This window comes from Oryctolagus cuniculus, chromosome 6 (genome assembly GCF_051225735.1).
Source record: "Oryctolagus cuniculus isolate XC-2025 breed Fujian yellow rabbit chromosome 6, ASM5122573v1, whole genome shotgun sequence".
NCBI lineage: Eukaryota > Metazoa > Chordata > Mammalia > Lagomorpha > Leporidae > Oryctolagus > Oryctolagus cuniculus.
This window is the reverse complement of record NC_142872.1, coordinates 23810980-23830163: the sequence shown is the minus strand read 5'-3', so window position 1 is coordinate 23830163 and position 19184 is coordinate 23810980. Positions and strand designations below refer to the sequence as shown.

The 19184-nt window shown below is 52.0% G+C and overlaps 1 long non-coding RNA gene across 1 annotated transcript; it reads right to left on the bottom strand.

The window, feature by feature from the left end:
• Positions 1 to 6326: 6326 nt before the first annotated feature.
• On the bottom strand, positions 6327 to 9252 carry LOC127490679 (uncharacterized). The gene is made up of 2 exons (XR_016236107.1): positions 8281 to 9252; positions 6327 to 6364 (listed from the first exon to the last, which is right to left on the bottom strand). It is a non-coding gene; the product is annotated as an uncharacterized LOC127490679 (long non-coding RNA).
• Positions 9253 to 19184: the final 9932 nt, after the last annotated feature.

The window sequence follows — 19184 nt, the reverse complement described above, 5'->3', positions numbered from 1 at the left end:
TTTCTCAGAAGGACAAAATCATAGCTTGTGGGGGCAGCATCTAGCCACCCTCCTGAAGCGTTAGCAGAGCTGAAAGGAGCCCTGGCCTTGCCCCACTTGCAGCCAGGCCACGCAGTGTCCCCTGTGCTGTGTGCGCCTCGAAGGCTTCATGAGTGAGGTGAAGTTCTCATCACCGTGCCCGCGGCCTCCCCAGGCCTGGTGTTTCCTCAGGAGCCAACGCAAATCTCCCTTGCCTTCTGGTAGCACAATAGCTTCTCGATCATTCTAAATAGTTGCTCCTTAAAAATTTGTATGAGGGTGCCAGTGTTGGGGCATAGCAGGTAAAGCTGTCACCTGTCACGGCATCCCATATGGCCGCCAGTTCTAGTCTGCTCCACTTTCGATCCAGCTCCCTGCTAATGTGCCTGGGAAAACAGCAGAAGATGGCCCAAGTCCTGGGCCCCCACACCCACTTGGGAGACCTGGACGAAGTTCCTGGCTCCTGCCTTTAGCCTGGCCCAGCCCCAGCTATTGCTGCCATTTGGGGAGTGAACCAGCAGATGGGAGTTTGATCTCTCTCTTTCTGTCTCTGTCTCTTCATCTCTCTGTGTAATTTTGACTTGTAAATAAATAAATATTTTAAAAAATTTATATGGTATTTGAGCCTCTGAGAAGATATTTGAAAATCCAATAAATAAGCACATAAATAAACAAACATGGCTTAGCTTAGGAGTGGGCTCAGGTAGAAGAGAGGTTAGAAAGGGCCTGAGAAGTCCAGCCCTACCCAAGACCTTGCCATGAGCCTGTTCTCGTCGACGTCATTGCTAAGGATCAAAGAGTGGGGCCCTGGTCTGACAGCGGGGAGAGATGCCGGGCGTGGATTCTCAGCACGGAGGAAGCCAGTGTGGAAATACCAAGAAGCCAGTGATATGAGTTAGTGAGCCCTGGGAGTCAGAGCCGGGATCTAACCCAGAGACACTGCGGGAGCGGGCAGGCTCCAGGACCCTGACAGGGGCATGCATTTGCTGGGCAAGGGATGGAAAGGGAGGAGCCAGGTGGGAGCCATTCCAGAAAGATAAGTCTGGTTCCACTGCATGGTGAGTGTCTGTTTTTGGCCAAACCAGCCAGGTCACTGGTGAATCTCTTGGTTTTTCTTACCCTGTGGTGGTCATCTCCAGGTTTTAACTTAAGCACTTTGTTCAGAATGCCAAGCACATGCTATGATTTTTATGGCACGGGCCACTCAGAAACAACTATTTTCTGGACCCCTTTTTGGGCTTTTCTTCCCCTGTTCCTTTGCGTTGTATTCCAGTCCACCTCCTTGCTGACTTAGGTCGTGGTCATGGCGGTGACTGTGGCTCACATCCTTGCATAGTGGCCTGCCCCCAGGCTGACCGTGAGTTCCAACCTGTAATTCTAAGTTTGCAAGCACAGTCCGGAAACACACCAGTAATTTGATTTCTGGGATCATTTTTCATCATCACTGAGTCTTTGCCTGCTTGTCGAAGTTCTGCCTGTGACGTACCCTCGCATGACAGAGGAGGAAACCTGAGCATGAAAGGAAAGGAGCAGCTTGACCTGAGGGGTTTCACCGCCCTCCACACCTGGTTGTTGTAACCAGGCTGAAAAAAAACAGATCTTATGTGAATGGTCACTCAGTTTCTGATGGATCTTGAAGCTGAGCAGCTTTGAAAAGCTGTGCTGGGGTGGTGCCGCGGCTCACTAGGCTAATCCTCTGCCTTGCGGTGCCGGCACACCGGGTTCTAGTCCCGGTCGGGGCGCGGGATTCTGTCCCGGTTGCCCCTCTTCCAGGCCAGCTCTCTGCTGTGGCCCAGGAGGGCAGTGGAGGATGGCCCAGGTGCTTGGGTCCCTGCACCTGCATGGAAGACAGGGAGGAAGCACCTGGCTCCTGGCTTCAGATCAGTGCAGTGCCAGCCATAGCGGCCATTTGGGGGGTGAACCAATGGAAGGAAGACCTTTCTCTCTGTCTCTCTCTCACTGTCTAACTCTGCCTGTCCAAAAAGAGAGAGAGAGAGAAGAAAGAAAAGCTGTGCTGGATGGCTGCCCTCAAGCCCGCAGTGCTGTCCTGGAGTGGGAGCTGTCAGCCCTGATTTATGTCTGTCACTGGATGTCACAGGACGCTCAGCAGGGCCAGAGGCAGCGTGGCTCAGGGCCAGATCTCCAGCACTTGGGCGAAGCCCCTGAGAGCAGTGTCCTGGGGATGAGGCCAGCCTCTTCTGTGTCCTGTACATGCAAGGACATCAATGTGAAGGGAAATATGTTTTATTTTTTAGTCATCTCCAAGACAAGTGAGTGAACATAGTACCGTGCCCTTGCCTTGGCCTCAGGCAGGCTCCTCTGCTTCTCCATAAGTGTGTTTGGCCATAACTGACCCTGCAGCTCCCGTGGGACCCGCCGTGAAGCCATGGTGCTTGCACAGATTTTGTCAGCCCCAGGATAAAGTGCTCCAGCAGCGTGGTGCTCCTCGGTCAAATTAAATGTGCACGTAGCCCGAGATGAGATTTCTGTAGGCAGCGACACCTCCCCTCCTACTCCAGCCAGAAGAGACTTTGCAGACAACAGGAGCTTCGTGGCAGTGACAATGTGCGGAGGTTTATTGGGAGGGCCACCTCCTACAGCTGTGCAGGCTGTGCCCTGAACAAGGCTGTAGTGAGTTGGAGCTGGGACTCAAGTCAGCCTGAGCTCCACTTTGCCAAGCGCTTTACCGCAGGGCTGCAACCTGCAGAAGGGAGAGATGCCGTCCTCTGAGACATGAAAAAGCACCACGTGGGTAAGAGGTGTGCTAAACAGATGCCCACGTGGGTCCAGTGTGAGTCACGTGGGAGACTGTGAGGGCAGTACTATTGGCAGCAGCTGGGGTGCCCGTTACTGGGGAGCCGGAGGGGCCAGATGTGGTGGACACACTGGAGTACTCTGCAGCAGTTAGACTGATGGGCTGATGTCTTAGACACAGGGTACGGGGTGAAATCAGGAAGACAACACCGGTGATGTAAATAAAAACATGTACAAGGGCCGGCACTGTGGCACAGTGTGTTAAAACCCCACCCTGCAGCGCCCGCATCCCATATGGGCACTGGTTCGAGTCCTGGCTGCTCCTCTTTCAATCCAGCTCTCTCCTATGGCCTGGGAAAGCATCAGAAGATGGCCCAAGTCCTTGGGCCCCTGCATCTGCATGGGAGACCCGGAAGAAGCTCCTGGCTCCTGGCTTCAGATCAGCTCAGCTCTGGCCATTGTGATCATTTGGGGAGTAGACCAGCAGAATGGAAGAACTCTTTCTCTGGCTCTACCTCTCTCTTTAACTCTTTCAAATAAATAAAAAAAATTAAAAAAAAAAAAAGTGTGCAAACCAAACAACACACACATCACATGAACACACACAAGCTAAGAAACAATTAGATATGTTAGGATGGTTGCCTATGGGGGGACAGGAATGAGAAGCAAGAACAGGAGGGAATCCATCCATCAATAAATGTGTATGCAAAACTAAAGAAGGGCCTTGGGAGGGTGAGTACAGTGTAATGTGTAGAAAAGTGTGGTTGATTAACACTCTAGACCAGGCCGGCGCCACGGCTCACTAGGCTAATCCTCCGCCTTGCGGCCCCGGCACACCGGGTTCTAGTCCCGGTCGGGGCGCCGGATTCTGTCCCAGTTGCCCCTCTTCCAGGCCAGCTCTCTGCTGTGGCCCGGGAAGGCAGTGGAGGATGGCCCAAGTGCTTGGGCCCTGCACCCCATGGGAGACCAGGAGAAGCACCTGGCTCCTGCCATCAGATCAGGGCGGTGCGCCGGCCACAGCATGCCGGCCGCGGTGGCCATTGGAGGGTGAACCAATGGCAAAGGAAGACCTTTCTCTATGTCTCTCTCACTGTCCACTCTGCCTGAAAAAAAAAAAAAAAAATGAAATGGGGCCGGCACTGTGACATAGCAGGTTAAGTCACAGCCCTGCAGTGCTAACATCCCATATGGGTGCTGGTTCGAGTCCCGGCTGCTCCACTTAATCCAGCTCTCTGCTAATGCACCTTGGAAAGCAGCAGGAGATGGCCCAAGTACTTGGGCTGCTGTACCCACATAAGAGACCTGGAAGAAGCTCCTGGCTTCGGACTGGCCCAGCTCCATCTGTTGTGGCCATTTAGAGAGTAAACCAGCGGACAGGAGATCTCTTTCTCTATGTCTCTTCTTCTCTCTTTCTCTAACTGCCTTACAAATAAATAAATACATCTTTTAAAAATGAAATCCATGCCTAGATTTTTTTTTTTTTTTGACAGGCAGAGTGGACAGTGAGAGAGAGAGACAGAGAGAAAGGTCTTCCTTTTGCCGTTGGTTCACCCTCCAATGGCCGCCGCGGCTGGCGCGCTGCGGCCAGCGCACCGCGCTGATCCGATGGCAGGAGCCAGGAGCCAGGTGCTTTTCCTGGTCTCCCATGGGGTGCAGGGCCCAAGCACCTGGGCCATCCTCCACTGCACTCCCTGGCCACAGCAGAGGGCTGGCCTGGAAGAGGGGCAACCGGGACAGAATCCGGCGCCCCGACCGGGACTAGAACCTGGTGTGCCGGCGCCGCTAGGCGGAGGATTAGCCTAGTGAGCCGCGGCGCCGGCCTATGCCTAGATTTTTAAAAAATGAGAAGAGCCTTGGGCCTTGCCATATGAGGTTTTCCTCCACCCACCTGATGAACACCAGCATGATTTAACAACCTGATTAACAGTATTTCAATAATCTCATTGGGGACCAGCATTGTGGAGTAGCAGATAAGGTACCACCTATAGCACCGGCATCCCATATGGGCACTGGTTCAGTTCCCGGCCACTCCACTTCCAATCTGGCTTCCTGCTAATGCACCTGGGAAAGCAGTGAAAGATGGCCCAAGTGTTTGGGCCCCTCAACCCATGTGGGAGACCTGGAAGAAGCTCCTGGCTTCAGATCAGCCCAATTCCATCCATTGTGGCCATTTGGGGAGCGAACCAGTGGATGGAAGATCTCTCTAACTCTGCCCTTCAAATAAAATGCATACATCCTTTAAAAAAATAATGCTGATCTCCTTGACGGAAAGTGATAGCCGGGCTCCATGACACGCCTGCTCTTCTCCAACCCACTGATGTGCGCTGCTGTCCTACTCTTGAAAACCTCCAGAAATTACTTTGCTGTTATTTTCTTGTCTTGATATAACCATAAACATAAATGGAAGTATGGCTTTCCAGGGGGTTTAACTGAAATGCAAAACTTTGTTAATGAAGAATGAATGAGGAAAAGCAAACCCTCACTTGAGTTTGGCCTGGCTTCCTAGAAACCCTGTGCCTACTCTCTGCATCTGGCAGAGGCTGACAAGCAGATGGGTCAGGCAGGGTCCTTCAGTCATTGGAACACAGTGTCTCAGCTTCTTCAAGGACCGGTCTAGAACATTCAAGCCCAGTGCAGTAAAACAGAACCCGGTAATAAAAACTTGCACAATTAAAAAAAATATTGAGCCAATCCAGCGTTATAGTCTGAGATATTTCTTGGCCGTCTTTTGTGTGCAGCTTAAACAGTTCTGACGTTCTCAAAGCGGTGTGTGTTTCACAGACCCTGAGTGAGTACAAGTTAGAGTCAGTGACCTTTACTGTCCGTTTAGGGACACTAGTTTCCCACAGGGTCCCTTACGTACGTGTGTTTAGAGAGGTGCTCCTTCCTTTTGGAGACACGGGCCCAGATAACTCACAGGTGTGGCAAGTGGCGCTGAATGTCACCCAGTTCTCCAGCTCGGTTGTTGAGGGCACATGTGCGCAGCTGTAAGACGTGGCGCTGCAAACAAGCTGCCCATTTGCTGTTTTCCCCAGGCCTCCATTGTTTGCCACAGCTGTCCTGGCTGCGTGTAGCAAGGGCAGGCTCGCCTGATGGCCCTAACCTCCAAGTGAGGCAACAGTGTCTCCATCCCCCATGCTCTTACTGGACGCTGCCCCGCAGTCTCCTTCCACTCCGCTGGAGTCTGGGTAAGCTTGCGTCTGGTACTCAACAGAGCACAGGGAAACTGACTGTGCTCCCTGAGGTTACATCATAAATAGTGACGCAGCGGCCACCTTGTTGGGTGGAGCGCATGCGCTGATAGGCCTCAGCTGCCGTGTGAGATGCTGGAGCGTCCGGAGCCTGCCACGCCACGGGAGCGGCCACGTGTAGGTGCGCTGGCCGGCAGGCCCGGCTTTGAGCACTTAGGCCCAGATGTCGGCGTGAGTAAACAAGCCTGCAGCTGCGTCCAGCTCCCAGAAATGAAGTCGTTACCAAGCTGAACCTTCCCAGCGGAGGGTCCAGACGTTGGCTCTTTGCCCCTTCTGAATTCTTGACCTGGAGGGCACAACCAATTGATTGTTGTGGTTTATTACATGGTGACTGAAAGACTCTTGATGTTCAGCAACACCAACCAATTTTGAAGGGGCCAAAAAAAAAGAGTTATAAATTAACATTTTAAAATTATAAGTTTTAGCTTATAGACATGAAATATTAACAAATGCAAATGATTTTGTTTTGCTTCTGATTAAAATAAACCATTATAGAAATACCTTTAGCCGGCGCCACGGCTCACTAGGCTAATCCTCCGCCTGTGGCGCTGGCACCCCGGGTTCTAGTCCTGGTAGGGGCACCGGATTCTGTCCCAGTTGCTCCTCTTCCAGTCCAGCTCTCTGCTGTGGCCCAGGAAGGCAGTGGAGGATGGCCCAAGTGCTTGGGCCCTGCACCCGCATAGGAGACCGGGAGGAAGCACCTGGCTCCTGGCTTCGGATCGGCACAGAGCGCCGGCCGCAGCGCACCGGCCACAGCAGCCATTGGAGGGTAAACCAACAGTAAAGGAAGACCTTTCTCTCTGTCTCTCTCTCTCTCACTGTCCACTCTGCCTGTTAAAAAAAAAGAAAAAAGAAAAAAGAAAGAAATACCTTAGGAAACTCAGGGCAATTTAACTTCAGAGTAGGATGCTAGGTTAAGGAAATTCTAGTAATTCTTTAGACATGATGTAGTGTTGTTCAGGCACTGTGGTACTGCAGGTTAAGCAGCTGCTTTGGACAGAGTGCCTGGGATAGAGTCCCACATCTGCTTCAGATCCTGCTCCCTGCTAATGTGCCTGGGAGACTGCAGTGCCTGGGCCCCTGCCACCCACGTGGGACATCCAGGTGGAATTCCTGGCTTCTGGCTTCGCCTGGCCCAGCCCTGGTTGTAGTGGGCATTTGGGGAGTGAACTAGTGAATAGGAGATATCTCTCTCTCTGTCTCTCTCTGTCTCTTTCTTTCTCCCAACTCCCTCATATCACTCTGCCTTTCAAATATGCAAATAGGTGAAACTTTTAAAAAATGTGATATACTAGTTATTGAAAAAAGAGTCCTTATTCCTTACAGATACATACAGAACATTTAAATATAAAAATAACTGTGATTTGCTTTAAAATGAGGATGGGCCGGCGCCCTGGCTCAATAGACTAATCCTCCACCTAGCGGCGCTGGCACACCGGGTTCTAGTCCCAGTCGGGGTGCCGGATTCTGTCCCGGTTGCCCCTCTTCCAGGCCAGCTCTCTGCTGTGGCCAGGGAGTGCAGTGGAAGATGGCCCAGGTGCTTGGGCCCTGCACCCCATGGGAGACCAGCAGAAGCACCTGGCTCCTGCCATCGGATCAGCGCAGTGCGCCAGCCACAGCGCGCCGGCCGCGGTGGCCACTGGAGGGTGAACCAACGGCAAAGGAAGACCTGTCTCTCTCTCTCACTGTCCACTCTGCCTGTCAAAAATAAATAAATAAATAAAAAATAAAATGAGGATGAGAGAGGAGGGGGGCATAGAAAGAAACAAGATTGGCACATGCTGATCCCTGCAGAAGCCAGGGATAGGTAATGGGGGTAATGGGGGGCTGATAACGTTGTTATCCTTACTTTGCTGCTTATTTGAAACTTCCCATGATAAAAAGCTTAGCAACAGAGCAAGAGGGCGGCCTGACTTGGCCTCTGGCCTGTTGTGCCGGGCCGTGGTAATGGGCCAGCCGTGCCTGTGTTTAAATCAGTTTCCCCTCTTAGGAGCACCCATGTGAACATGCCTGGAGCCTCTGGGGACTCGATGGGGAATTTCGCTGAAGGGCACCAGCAGAGGAAGTCATATTCTTTGACAGTGTTTTTGGGTTCTTCTCTAATCAGCACAATTTTTGGTGGCGAGAAATCCCCTCCAAGACAGAATTACCTTCCCTGCCATCACCTCGGCCCGGGCACAGTACGCAGGGACGCATCAGTCAACGCCTGACAAGTTCATTTGGTTTAAGAAAGTGCAGGATTAATCGGGGTGCTTACTCTGAAGTGTCGGGTTTTCGACTTTGAAATGTGTCTGTCAGCAGAAGGACGGGCAATGGGCTGCAGGCTGCCAGCCGTCGCGTTTCGGAAGCTCCTTCCGTTTGCTTGTGGGTCCTTCCTCCCTCTCGGAGAAAAGCTATTAGCTCGTGCTGCGGCCTGCTGCTCTCTGCTTGGTTTTGGCTGTGTCACCAAGCCCAAAATAGCAAGTTCTTTTTACTGCAGAGTGGGGAAGGCAGTTCACATTCATCGATTCCAATAACAAAGGGTAGCGTTATGCTGGCTTTTCTGCGGGGCGGGGGCAGTGGGGAGCTGGGGGCGGATAATGCCCGTTTCACCAGGAGAAGGAGTGATCTGACACTGACGGGGCCGGGACCAGGAGACAGGCTTCCACTGTGCTGAGCTGGGCTCGCGTCCCACCCGGGCCCCCTTCACTGCCTCCTTCCAACAGTGTCGCCTCGGTGAGGGCACGGGAAAGCAGCTGAGCCGCCAGGGAATCAGTTCCAGAAAAGCCACAGAAGTTATCAGACAGGCAACAATTCTCAGAGCCCAGCCCCTTCTCTCTCATCGTTTGGAGGACACAGTGCCTTGCTGCAGAGTTAAACAGCTGGGGGGTTGGGTGGTGGATGCTATCTTTGTCCCTCAAACAGTAAACAAGTTTTAAAGGGTCCCCAGTGTTGGAAAGAGTTTGGGAAAATGGGCATTCCCAGGCATTGCTGGAGGAGAGGCAAGCTGATCTGTCCAAAAGGAGAGCAAACTGACAACAGGAATCCCAAACTACGGAAACACACTGAGGGTGCGGATCCCGGGGCGTCCCTCACCTGGGGCTGGGAAGTGTAAATGGCTCCCTGGAGATAGAGGTGCACACGTTCAATAGGAGACATTTATGCTAATGTCACACTGGCAGTGTGCAAAGACCTAGAAACAGTGCAGTTCCCTCAGTGGGAGGGGGGTGCTGACCCCTGGTACATTCATGCAAGCTGCAGCCAAAATTAGCAAGCTGCAGTGAAATGCAGTGATATATATGGATGAATTTTAGCAAAACACTAGTCAATGGGGAAAAAAAAAACTAGTCTTGAAAGATTATGTACAACACGATATCCTTTTTATATGAGTAAAGCTGAGAATCGTTTTGAGAGATTCCTCTTTAGGACTGTCTACAGATACAATAACACTATATGGAGATGGAATGAGCGTAGGTTTCGTGATCTGTGTGGGTGGGAGCACAGGCAGATGGAGGGGGCTTCATTAGATGCTGTTCTTGTGAAGCTTCTAGCTTTCCTATAGGGTTGTTGATTGACATGTACTTGTCTTACTATTCGCTTAATTAATTTACAACCTAAATTAGCAAGACAGGGGCATCTACAAACCAATGATGAAAACATATCATCAATGAAAGATTACGGATAACCTGTGTGTCTGACTTTAGAAAAACAAAAATAGAGGGCAGCTGTTAGAGCGCAGCAGGTTAAGTCACCGCTTGCAACACTGGCCTCCCATGTCAGAGTGCAGGTTCTGGTCCTGGCTGCTCCACCTCCAATCCAGCTGCCTGCTAATGGACCTGGGAAGGCAGCGGGGGATGGCCTAAGAGCTTCAGTCTCTGCTGCCTACACGGGAGACTGGGATGGACTTCCTGGCTCCTGGCTTTGGCTGTTGTAGCCATTGGATGGAAGATTCTCTCTCTCTCTCTCTCTCTCTCTCTCTTTCTCTCTCTTTCTGTCCCTCCCTCCCTCCTTCTCCCTCTCCCTCTCCCCCTTCCCCCTTGCCACTCTGCCTTTCAAATAAATTAATAAACCTTTTTTAAAAAAAAAGAGTATCACTTTGGTGTAAACCTTACGCTAATAAGCATTTGTTTTGCCAACCAGCATACAGGGAGGGCCGGGCAGGGTGGGGGCTGAGTTTCCAAGCCCCTTGGAGTCCCCGAAGAACCCTGCAAGAAAAGGAGACCCCAGGGACTGGAGCATCACTTGGAGGGCAGAGATGTGTGTTCCTCCTCCTCTGGCCAGCTCCACCTCCCACCAGCTGTTGCAAGGTGGACTCGCAGAGCCTTGGGTGGAGAAAGGAGGGTGCTCTTGGGATGGGCCAGAGCCAGGGACTTCGCGGCGGTCTCTTGTCATCACTCACACTTTAAATATAAGCTCTGATGTGACCCAGGCGCCAGAGATAAAATGCCTTTCTCGAGCTAAGCAGGCAGGATCTGGTATCCAGTTTGGACAAGATCGTGGAACATAGACTCAGGGGGAAAAAATTCCTTGGCCTCAGCCCCAGCACACGAGAGATGAAGAACCCGACACCTGAACACTGCACAATAAACAAACGTGGGCGTGCTTTCCTCAAAGCACCTGCAATAGAAATGATTGAAGAGGGAATGATTTCAAGTTAGCTCCCTGCTCACCTGAGGAGTCCTGGGTGGCCCTCCAGGATGCAATGCAAACACACCTTCTGTGCACACACGTGCTCAGCTTTCCGCAGGACCAGGCCTCTCCCGTGCCTGCCTGATAAACCGAGTGACAAATGCAGGGACCACGCATTAGATGCTGCGCGTGTGCCAGCTCCCATCACCTCCCCCACATGCATCCCTGCACCTGCCATGTGCGAATTAAGGAAATGTTGGCTCCTGGAACAAAGAGAGGATTCTGAGAGCTGGAGGTCAACCCATTTTTGGATCTTTGGCACTTGAGAGAGTATGATGAGAGCTAGGAACCTTCCCCGAATAAAAAAAGCACATTAAAAAAAAAAAAAGTAAATCCAGGCTCTGTAGCACTAAATGCAAACACGTGGGGTGAGTGTTTGGAGTAGGAGTTACGTCACTGCAGCGGTTCTGTTGCCAGCTGGGGCTTCCACATCTCCTGGAGAGCCGGATTCGAGTCTTGACTTCGCTTCCGACTCAGCCTCCTGTGAGGCAGCCGTGAAGTCTCAGGTGCTGGAGTTCCTGCCACCCAAGTGAGAGTTCCCAGGTTGAGTCTGGGCTCCCGGTTTTAGCCTGGCCCAGCCGTGGTTGTTGCAGACATTTGGGGAATGAACAGTGAATGGAAGCTCTCTCTCTCTCTCTGCTTAAAAAAAAAAAAAAAAAAAAAAAAAAAAAAAAAAAAAAAAAAGAATAAAAATTTAGCCGGCGCCGCGGCTCAGTAGGCTAATCCTCCGCCTTGCGGCACCGGCACACCGGGTTCTAGTCCTGGTCGGGGCGCCGGATTCTGTCCCGGTTGCCCCTCTTCCAGGCCAGCTCTCTGCTGTGGCCAGGGAGTGCAGTGGAGGATGGCCCAAGTGCTTGGGCCCTGCACGCACATGGGAGACCAGGATAAGTACCTGGCTCCTGCCATCGGATCAGCGCAGTGCGCCGGCTGCAGTGTGCCGGCCGCGGCGGCCATTGGAGGGTGAACCAACGGCAAAGGAAGACCTTTCTCTCTGTCTCTCTCTCTCACTGTCCATTCTGCCTGTCAAAAAAATAAATAAAAAAATTTAAATACACACCCTGATGCACATACAAATGTGTGCCATGTAAAACTGGAGAAATCTGGGTAATCTGGGTGGATTGAATCAATATTAATATCTAAGCTGATATACTGTACCATCATACTGCAAGTTGTTGCTGCTGAGAACTGAACTCTCTGTGTATGCCTCTGGCAGTGTGGGCGTTCTTGCACTGTGCCATTGACTTGATGTAAGGACAAGGCAGATCAGTGCATCAGTGCATCCGAAGTGGGGAGAGAGCACTGAGACTAGGTAGGGCAATTCCTTTTCAGAATTGTTGGGTCTTTCTTCTGTTCGTTGCTTCGTAGGCTGACCACGCTCAGCCTCTTAGCTGTGTTCTGGGTGTTTGCTAGGCACTGCAGCTCTCAGACGGCCAGCTCCTCCCGAGAGGAGAGTCCCTCGTGATGTGGTGCTTCAGGCTCTCCAGCAGTTGAGGCTAAGTGTGGACCCCAGCTCCTCTACGGAATGTCTGGTTCACTTTACACATGTTGCTTAGTCCCTGTGTGCCCCAGTTCCAGTCTCTGTGAAATGAGGATAGTAATGGTTCCTATCTCATAAGCTGTGAGGAGTAAGAGAATTAGTACACATAAGGCACTTAGATGAGCACCTGACGCATACTGTAAGTGCTTAATAAATCCGGACCTTATTACCACTACCTGACAGAGGCTCAGTCCCTGTCGTCTGTTCCTCCACAGATGGAGACTTCTTCCCTAAAACCCAATCATGAGTTTGTAAGTGCTAAATAACGATTAGTTTTCTCTTCTCTGCACACACTGTCCCTTCTTCTTCTTTTTAAGATTTATTTATTTATTTGAAAGGCAGAGTTACAGAGAGGCAGAGGCAAAGAGAGAGAGAGAGAGAGAGAGAGAGAGAGAGAGAGAGAGAGAGAAAGGTCTCCCATCTACTGGTTCATTCCCCAAATGGCTGCAACAGCCAGAGCTGGGCTGATCTGAAGCCAGGCTAGGAGCTTCTCTGGGTCTCCCATGCAGGTGCAGGGGCCCAAGGGTGAAAGTGAGACTGGAATGGATGAGGGGCGGGTGCTGTGGAGTAGTGAGTTAAGCCGCCTTGGAATGCCTGCTTCCCACGTTGGAGTCTGGCTGTTCTGCTTTCTGCTAATGCACACCCCGAGAGGCAGCAGGCGATGGCTCAAGTGCTTGGGCCCTGTCACCACGTGGGAGACTTGTGTGCAGTTCCAGGCTCCGGCTTCAGCCTGGCTCAGTCCTGCCTGTTGGGGAGCACTTGGCGAGTGAACCAGCAGATGAAAATCTCTCTCCCTCTCTCTCTCTCTCTCTCTCTTTCCCTTCCCCTCAGTCGCTCTGCCTTTTAAGCTGAAAACAACGATTTAAAAGGTGGACTGGAGTGTGCGAGTACAGCAGGAATCTTGGAGAAAGGGGCTGGCTGAGTGAGCGGAAGAGCTTATGGTGACAGAAGCAGCGAGAGAGAAGGCTACATCGCGATGTTCGGAGAGGAGGCCGCGCGAGAAGGTGGTTGCAGAGCTAGCCCTGAGGGAGGTGGGCCTGCGGTAACGTTCCAGAGTGGGATATTCAGCAGAACTGTGGGCACAATGTTCTGTGGGCCAGTCGCTCTCCCATAGACGCCTTGTCATGTTTACATATTCTGGACATCGTCTTTTTACAATCATAAAAAAGCAGTATGTATTCATTACAGAAGAACCAAATACACGAAAATAAAAAACAATCCCTCTCACCAGGAGCAACTACCATTAATAGCTCACTGTGTAGTTTTCCAGATAAACGTATATTTAAAACATAGGTTTAGTACAAGTGCAGTTATCCATAATGTGTGTGTGTGTGTGTGTGTGATTTTAATTCTTAGAGACAGAAACAGAGAGAGACAGAGACAGAGATCTTCCATGCACTGGTTCACTCACCAAATGCCCACAGCAGCCAGGGCTTGGCCAGGCCAAAACCAGGAATCTGAATCTCAATCCCATTCCCTCACATGGGTGGTAGGGACCCAAGTACTTCAGCCATCCCCTGCTGTCTCCCAAGTGGGCAACAGCTGGAAGCTGGAATTGGATACAGAGCAGGGATTGGAACCCAGACACTCTGATAACCACAGGGGCATCTCAAGTGGTGTCTTAACCACTGTGCCAAAAGCCCACCCCTAAAAATTATTTTGTAAGGTACTTTTTTATATTTGGTATGTTATGAGTAATATCCTATGTCAATAAAATACTTCTGTGATATAATTTTTATAAGATTTATTTATTTGAAAGGCAGAGTTACAGAGAGGCAGAGTGAGAGAGAGAGAGGTCTTCCATCTGCTGGTCACTCCCCAGATGGCTGCAAGAGCTAGAGCTGGGCCAATCCAAAGCCAGGAGCCAGGAGCATCTTCCTGGTCTCCTGGAGATTGGCCATCTTTTACTGCTTTCCCAGGCCATAGCAGGGAGCTGGATTGGAAGCGAAGCAGCCAGGACTTGAACCGGCACCCATATGGGATGCTGGCACTGCAGGTGGCGGCTTTACCTGCCACACCACGGCGCCGGTCCATGCGATAGAGTTTCTATTAGCTGCAGCCTTCTAGAGAGGTGAACTTCACCTGGCATGTCACAGATTGTTTTTCTGTAACAGAAAAACACCTCCTTCTGCAATTGAGAGCGCTCTCTGGACAGCAAGGGCATTACCAGGGCACGTGGTCATTCCCCTCTGTTTCTTTCGCCAAACCGCAGTAGCTGGAAGAAAGAGCCGTATCATATGTGTGGCAAAGTTCTTGGCTACAACACTTTGGCCACCTCTGTAAAATTCCAGGTTCAGGAGAAAGGGCAACGTAAGCTTCACAGCCTGGAGGCATCGTAGTTTATGTTGAGTGTGGAAATCTTTTTTTTTTTTTTTTTTTTTTTTTTTTTTTTGACAGGAAGAGTGGATAGTGAGAGAGACAGAGAGAAAGGTCTTCCTTTTGCCGTTGGTTTACCCTCCAATGGCCGCCACTGCTGGGTGATAAGGTTGTGTGGGTAATAAGGTTGTTTGGCCTAGTGTTTTTTGTTTGTTTGTTTGTTTTGACAGGCAGAGTGGACAGTGAGAGAGAGAGAGAAAGGTCTTCCTTTACTGTTGGTTCACCCTCCAAAGGCCGCTACAGCCAGCGCGCTGTGGCCGGCGCACTGCACTGATCCAAAGGCAGGAGCCAAGTGCTTCTCCTGGTCTCCCATGGGGTGCAGGGCCCAAGGACCTGGGCCATCCTCCACTGCACTTCCCTGGCCACAGCAGAGAGCTGGCCTGGAAGAGGGGCAACCGGGACAGAATCCGGCGCCCCGACCAGGACTAGAACCCAGTGTGCCGGCGCTGCTAGGTGGAGGATTAGCCTATTGAGCTGCGGCGCCGGCCGAGTGTGGAAATCTTAGGGTAGTTTGGCAGAGCAGGTTGGCCGGAGCACGGCAGGCTCTTCATGGGGGAGCTGCTAAGACGTTGTCTACTTAGGGTTTTATTTGGGGGCTTCTGGGACGCAGCACAACTGGGTGCAAAGGGCGTGTTTCCCTTTTCAGGTCTTGGAACCCCATTCATACGTAGGCTTCTGAGCTGAAGGAGCAGGGGACTGACCAGCTGTGTTAAGTCTTGGATTTATTCCTAAGTGACTGTCTCCTCACAAGTCTCTGAGAGTCTGCCTCACTTCCCTTCATTTCTTCTTTCATCTCCACTGGCTGCATGGCTTCATCTTTATGGTATTTTAATATTTCCCTGAGTTCTGCTTCCACCCAGCACCATGCAATTCACAGCAGGCATCGAGACTCCCAATGGCAGCAGAGGGTACTTAAAACCAGAGCTCACATCGAGAAATTGTAACAATAAAAATATTGTCTAGGGGCCGGCACTGTGGTGCAGCGGGTAAAGCCACCACCTGCAGTGCTGGCATCTCATATGGGCACCAGTTTGAGTCCCAGCTGCTCCACTTCCGATCCAGCTCTCTGCTGTGGCCTGGGAAAGCAGTAGAAGATGGCCCAAGTCCTTGGGCCCCTGAACCCACTTGGGAGACCTGGAGGAAGCTCCTGGCTCCTGGCTTCAGATGGGTGCAGCTCCAGCCATTGGGGCCATTTGGAGAGTGGACCAGCAGATGGAAGACATATCTCTCTCTGTCTCTCTCTCTCTCTCTTTCCTTCTGTAACTCTGCCTTTCAAATAAATAAATCTTAAAAAATGTCTAAGACTTCACATTTATTATATACCATCTGAGTGTTTTATATGTTTTTAGATTTATTTATTTGAAAGGCGGAGTTACAGAGACAAAGAGGGGTCTTCCCAGTGTTAGAGAGAGAGAAAGAGAGAGAGAGAGGTCTTTCGTCCACTGGCTAACCCCCTCATTGGCTGCTGGGCCAGGCTGAAGCCAGGTGCCAGTAGCTTCTTCCAGGTCTCTCACATGGGTGCCGGAGGCCAAGGACTTGGGCCATCTTCCACTGCTTTCCCAGGTGCATTAGCAGGGAGCTGGATCAGAAGTGGAGCAGCCAGGACTCAAACCAGTGCCCATGTGGGATGCCCGTATTGCAGGCGGTGGCTTAACCTGCTAAACCACAATGCTGGCGCCTGTTTTATGTTTCTTTAAGAGATTTATTCATTTACTTGAGAGAGAGAGAACATCTTCCACTGGCTGGTTCCTTCCCCACATGATTACTATAGCAGGGTCTGGGTCAGGCTGAAACCACGAGCCAGGAGCTCCATCCTGAGACTTAAAGGTTGAGCCTGAAGCCACCACCTGCTGTTTCCTAGGCACTTTAGCAGCGAGCTGGATCAGAAGCAAAGCAGCTGGGACTCCAGTTGACACTCTGATGTGGGATGGGGGCATCCCGAGTGGTGGCTTAACCCACTGTACCACAATGCCCACCCTTGGATGTTTCACATTTACAATTTTATTTAAATCCTGGCTAATATAATTATTCAGTTATTACAATGATTCCTACTTTATAGATGAGAAAATAAATAAAATTTAAGGGACTTGCGAACCTTCACATAGCTAGGCAGCTGCAGGACGATAATTCAGACCCAGGTCCTCCTGACTCCGGACTTAGTTACACTGCTCTGCTTTCCGTCTCAGTACATGCAGAAGAGAGGAAAGTAGATGGAACAGCAGGGACAAAATAAACCTAACGTGAGGCCAAGAGAACTGCTGGCAGATACGATACACTGCATTCCTTCTCCATGTTTAATGTCAATTTTTATATCCTGGCTGAGAGTGCCTATTATGAAGCTCTTTGCTCAAGGTTATGCTTCCCTTACCCCGCCCTCGTCATCAGATGATTTTTATTTATAGCCATGTTTAAACATCATGGGCAGCACTCAGCCTCGCTGTTCACTGAATCTGCCATCTGAGCAAAGATTCTCTCTCCCAGCATATTTGTGTTATTCACTCTCTGGCTTTTGCCAAGAAATTAAAAGGACAGTTCTTTATTTGCTCTACAATTTTTGTTTCAAGTATTCCTCAGCTGCAGACTTGAGGCAGTCAGGCCAAGGTAGTCAAGACCAGATTCATCGAACTGAATCTTCAGAACTGGATTCCACAGGCGGAGAAGACATTGTGGATTTCTTCGGAAGGAAAACGTATTCTGACCAGTGTGGTCCCGTATTGCTCATGATGATGCGCACTCTCCTTGACCGAGTGCTAACAGGAGCTTCCAAGAATTCCTTCCTTAGGAAGTCATGGCATCTAATGATTTGGCAGGAGGACATATAATTATATCTTCCCTCCATTTTCTGATGGTGGTGAGCCAAGCAGTCTTATGTCAAGAGAAAATAAGTTACAGGGAGCGCACAGTACTTCGGACAAACGTATTCATTATAATCCTAGCACACAGTGGGCGTTGGGCACTTCTCCAGACTGACGTCATTATCTACTCTGCAGGTGGAGAACTCAGGCAGAGAAACGACTCTGACCGTGTTCCATACTGCAGGCCTGGAGGGTCGGCTCTATGAGTGTGGCTGGGACAGCGCACTGAAATCCTGACCACTTGGGCCAGTCCCTTCTCTGGTGTGAGGGTCTGCTTCTTGCCCAGCTGTCAGGTCCATGACAACGTGGTAAAGAGCAGGCAGGCACACCCGGCTCGGCTTCAGGACCCTGGACACCCAGTGCTGGGCTTTTCCCCACTCACTCCACACGGTCCCAACTCTTTCTCCTGTGTTGTTCGAGGACTTTCACTGCAAAACAGCCTCAGCATTTAGGCTAAAGGTCTTTTTACAGTCTGGGGAGGAGTCGAGGGGCTTTCTTCTGGGCACACTAGTGGGAGGCACTAGTGGGGAAGGCCGGGCCAGTGGGCCTCGCCCAGCAGGTTGTCTTGGACGAAGGCTCTTCAGTTCCGCCACCGGCTGCTGGCGATGCACTCCTGGGTAAGTCAGGGCGCTTGGGAGTGGCAGGGTTGAAGGCGACCAGAACCAGCTCTTGCCTTGTCCTTCACGGCTAACTGTCCTTGGTAAAGCTTTTCCTGGAGTCATCATAATCGCTATTCCCAACAATTTTCAGGCAGCACCATGGGCTCCGTCATGAAGTTAGGGCCCCGTACCTGTTCGGACGACCCCTTCATACCCCAGGCCCTGCGTGTGGCACACAGTTGGCCCTGCAAGGAGCCCAGTATTTCTGCAAATGTAGGGGAAACGGGATGCGAGGTTGCGCGAACCCCGGAGGCATTCAGGACCAGGGCAAGGCCGGTCGGATCGCAGGGTGTCTGCGCTTTCATTTCTAGGATCGTGGCCGGCACGCGGCCAGGGCTCTCGGACCAGGAGGAAGGTGCACGCACACCGGGAGCGCAAGGCGACGATGAGCGAGGTCGAGGGGGCCAAGGACCCGGGGCCCGCCGTCAGAAACGCCCAGGCCCGAGGACAGACGTGTGCTGGGAGTCAGGTGCCCTGCGCGGCTCCACGCGACAGGTGTACCTCCCCCGCCCACGACCGACCTAATTACACGGTGCCGGCCGCGCCCATTCCTGCTCCCACAGATGCGGGAGTCCCACGCAATTCCCGCGCTCCTGCACCCTGGAGAAGCCATGGGGTCGCGACTCTCGCCTCCGTGACCTGGCTGCCAAGCAGCAACCCAGAGGCCTTCCGAAGGAAACACGTTTCCGGCTGACGGGAGACCCCCACACCCCCGCGTCCCCGACTGCGCCTGCGCCGGGCCCGCGCTCGCGCCTCTCGGGGCGTAGTGCTCCGGGCCGAGCCCGTTCGCCGCTGCGGGCACTGCGCATGCTCGGACTCGGGTCTTCCCCCCCCCCACCCCCCAGGCCTCTCCTTTCTAAGAGACCACGCCCTAAACGCGAAAGCGCCTCGGTCTCCAGCCGGCTACATCGCGCCTGCGCTGTGGCCCCTCGTTTGCGCCCCCTCTCCGGCCGTGCGCCCGACCCGGGTCCGCCGTGTGGCTGCGCAGCTTGCGTCCGGGCTCTTTCTCCGTCGGCTGCCCGCCGCCTCCTGACGCCGCGTGACGTCACCACGCCGGGCAGCCGCC